General features: G+C 42.6%; 1 protein-coding gene across 1 annotated transcript in view; it reads right to left on the bottom strand.

The window, feature by feature from the left end:
• Positions 1-3,717, bottom strand: part of Styx (serine/threonine/tyrosine interacting protein) — a 23,208-nt gene extending 19,491 nt beyond the window's left edge. Inside the window, exon 1 of the mRNA XM_010632552.3 lies at positions 3,677-3,717. The gene's annotated coding sequence lies outside the window, so the exon portion shown is untranslated. The remainder of the gene's footprint in view (positions 1-3,676) is intronic.
• Between the last annotated feature and the right edge of the window lie 424 nt (positions 3,718-4,141).

The raw sequence follows: 4,141 nt of genomic DNA, 5'->3' as shown, positions 1-4,141 counted from the left end.
GGTTTTTTGAGTCAGGGTCTCACTATGTAGTTGAGACTGACCTGGAACTCACTGTGTAGCCCAGGCTGGTCTTGAACTCAGTGATCCTCCTGCCTCAGCCTCCCAAGTGCTGGGATTACAGGCGTGTGCCACCACACCTGGCCGAATATTTTTTAATTCTTAGAAGAGGGTTGGGAGGGGGGAATGGAAAGGCAGAGCATTTGTCAAGTAACAGTTTTCTATATCTGTGATTTTTTTCCTAGTACGGGGAATTGAACTCAGGACCTTGGGCTTGCCAAGCAGGCACAGCAGCACTGAGCTAAATCCCCTGACCTATGTCAGTGATTTTTAAATCTGGCTGCAAGTCAATAGTGTCTGGCTCCATTCAAACCAATTACATCAGACCTGGTGATGGCAGAACCCAGGAATAGATATTTTTAGAAAGCTTCTTGGAATAGGGTGTGACATGCCCGTAATCCCAGCACTCTGGAAGGCTGAGGCAGGATGATCATCAAATCCCAACTGAGCCCCAGTAACCTAGTGAGACCTTACATCAAAATAAAAAATAAAAATTGGGCAAGGGATTTCATTCAGTACAAAGGGCCTGGTTTCATCCCCATAAAACTGCAAACACCATAAAACAAAACAAACTTGGGTGGTTATATTTAACTGCCAACATTCAAAAACACCACTCTAGCCAGGTGTTTTGGCACATACCTGTAATCCCAGAACAGTAGGGGCCTGAGACAAGAGGATCATAGGTTCGAATCCAGTCTGGGCAAATTTGCAAAACTCAAAATATACAAAGGGCCGGTAATGCCGCTCAATGTGAAAGCCCCGAACATTCCCAGAATTAAAAGATGATCTTGGGCACACAGAGAAAGGAGCAGAGAGAAGAGTTGTTCATCATGAGGTTAAAGAGATGGATGGGCAAATACCAAATAATCCAGGACTTGGAGATGATATCAAAGGTTTTAATTTAATCTTCAAAATATCAGGAAATCATTCAAAAAAGTTCTAAGGAAGTGAAAATTTCTGTGTAAATACATCTACAGAGTTAAATCTTTGCTAGCATTGTCCTAAGTAAGTGTCAAGGGTGGTACACATCTATAATTCCAGCCCTTGAGAGGATGAAGTAGAAATATTGCAAGTTCAAGGCCAGCCTGGATTATAAAGGGAGGAAAACCATCTCCAAAAGAGCAAAGAAGTCTGATTAGTATTCAAGAAACTTGGAAATAATATTCTTACAGACTGAGCACATCAATCATTAAAAGCATTCACTAAAATCTCTACTTGAATTTCACTTTACCAAAGCAAAATTTGGAAGGTAATTTGGCTTTCCATGTGGTGCTTTCTAGGAGGAATAAACAGTACTAACTTCATTCTGACTACATGAGACCATTTGACAGCTTCCATGTTTGCTGGATATGGGAAAATTAACAGTTTTATTAAAACTAGCTTACTATGATTAAATATACAGCCCAGATCATTTATTTATATAGCCCTATTTATAGTTTTTTTGTCAGCCCAGAAAGCACTCTGCTTGTGGAAATGCTCCTCTGTGGGAGGGCCACCCATCAACTTTACTTCCCTAGCCAAGGATTTAGAGATGAGACTGGGCTTATTCATCCCTTCGTGGCGATTCTTACTGGTGGACACATGACCTAAATTGCCTCAACACTTAAAACGCTGCAGGACTTCAGGGAAGAGAGGTACTTTTGTCATTTTTTCATAAACAGGCTTTTTTTTTTTTCCTCCACACCTTGGAGAAGAGACAAAGAACAGACTGGGATAAAGTAGAGGCCACAATTCATGAGAGGCAGAGGCAGCTATGAATACAATTATCTTAGGTCCTGCAACCAGCCTAGAACACTACTTTTTCTTTATGAGTTTAGTATCCACCCCCCCACACCCACCAGCACTAGTCCAAGCTGGTTTTTGTTTCTTGCAACCAAAAGGGATCAAACACCAATACCATGAAATAAGGTTATGAATTGGCTTTCAGTCAAAAATACTGCATCATTACCCACTGGATTTTAAGCATTACCTCTAGCTCTCTGATAGAATACTAAAGATAGTTGGTTCTTGGCCCAATTTCTATCACAGACCTCCTTGTGTCCTTTAATTTTCCAGTAAGAAAAGGGTACTTCAGTATTTACAATGCGAAGGCCCTTAGAGGCAGAGTGATCATCAGAAATACAGTGGGGATCAGAAGATGAGAATTTTCAGCTTCACCTACAGACCCCGGGGGGAAGGGGAAAAGGGTGGAGGAGGGTGGTGGAAATTAATCTCTAATAAACTCTGGAAAGAAATTTGATGAGCTTCTAGGTTGCTAAAGAAGTGAGGGTCCAGAGAGCTGGTGTGTGCTGTCCCCGTACTTTGCCCTGCACATCTCTTCCTCCTTTTGGTTGTTTATCTGCATTCTTTGTAACATCCTTTTTAGCAAAAGGCTAAACACATTTTCCTGAATTCTGTGAGCCACACCAACAAAGTAATAGTACTGCTGGTAGTACTATTAACCCTCTGAAGTGAGAGTTAGGGGCAGTCTTGAGAGATACGAGGCCATCAGCTCAGGGATCTAACTCTAATTCTGATAGCATCAGAAGTGAACTGAATCATAGGGCATCAGTCGCTGTCTGCTGGAGAATTACTTGGCATGGGGAAAAACCTCATATTTGACGGAGAAACAGAGTATGTTTCCAACTGTCCCACACAGGAAAGAAGAAAGCTGCACTCTCAGTAAGAATTTTTGCAGAGATTAAATATTGAGCCGGGGATTTAGCTCAGTGGTTCTGCTATCTGCCTTGCAAATGCAAGTACCTGAGTTCGATCCCCGGTACCAAAAAAAAAAAAAAAAAAAGGGCTGGGGATGTAGCTCAGGGCAAAGGCTCTGGGTTCAACCCCTCGTACTGCAAAACAAACAAATGAACAAAGAGGAATGCATTAGGAATCAGGATTGCAATCTTCCTGTGTCTGTGGCACCGTATTAATCTGGCATATCCCTTACTATCAGTAAACCTGAATTTCTTGACATTGGGAATGCTTATTATTTCTAAGGTGGCTTACAGTACTGAAATTACTAAATTATTTTCAACATATAAAGTCATACTCCTGGTCCACATTACAATATATTAAGGGGAAAAGTGTAAATGCCCTTTTCATATTGTGAGTCTACTTTCAAAATATGCAGTTCACAAGCAAGGGAGTAAGCCCTCCAAATAAAAATGTGAACCCAAAATAAAGACACTCAAAGAATGGATTTGGAATAAAGGCAATGGTCTTCTCAAAAGGACAACTTTAGTGCTGGGCGTGGTGGCGCACCCTGTAATCCCAGCACTCGAGGCTGAGGCAGGAGGATCGCCGTGAGTTCAAGACCAGCCTAGGCTACACAGTGAGTTCCAGGTCAGTCTATATAGTGAGACCCTTGTCTCAAAAAACCAAAAAAAAGGGACAGCTTTAATTTACTAGTTAACTTCAAGATATTTTAAACTCTAGAAATTTTAGCTTTCAAAGCATAACCGAATATCCTTGTCCAATTACTAAATTAGTCTCCAGGAAAATTCTACCTTATCAGTTTCCAAACCCAGAAAATATTTCAACAGATGAAAAAGCAAACGGAAGAAATAAGGTGGAATAAAAAGAATCCCGAATTAGAAACCCAGAACAAGGCATAAAGAATTTTACTCTCAATACTAACTTTTCTCCAAAGAGGAAGTTTTCTGATTAAAAGTTTTCAAGATTCAAATGAGGCAGCTTTGTGATATTTATTCTCTTGGTCACAGCTTTCTGCCTAGAAACAAAAACTTTAGGAAACAACTCGTGGGAACACTTCAAAAGTTCTGGCCCCAGGTCTGTTCCACACGTGGGGCCATGTGTCGCACTAGTGAATCGTTGACACCAAAGCTATTCCTCAAGCTGGTGTTAACGTGGCTTTGCTCTGCCATAAAGAGTGAGCCTCACTCCAGGTAAGCCCCAAACGCCGGGGCCAGGGGGTCACCCCATCCAACGCAAGGACCCTGACGCAGTCCCCGAGCCCGGATCCCAGGAGGGGAAGGAAGGGGGGACTCGTCCAGGCGACTTCGGCGACCTCGAGGTTGCGCCCAGGGTCCCGGACGCCTGCGGGTCGAGGGGCTCCTCCGAGTCGGGGCTGCAATGTCGGGCC

The sequence above is a fragment of the Fukomys damarensis genome, unplaced genomic scaffold (assembly GCF_012274545.1).
Source record: "Fukomys damarensis isolate Sample0158 unplaced genomic scaffold, DMR_v1.0_HiC HiC_scaffold_17, whole genome shotgun sequence".
Classification (NCBI taxonomy): domain Eukaryota; kingdom Metazoa; phylum Chordata; class Mammalia; order Rodentia; family Bathyergidae; genus Fukomys; species Fukomys damarensis.
Note: the sequence above shows the minus strand (reverse complement) of the source record. Positions and strands in the feature narration are given on the sequence as shown.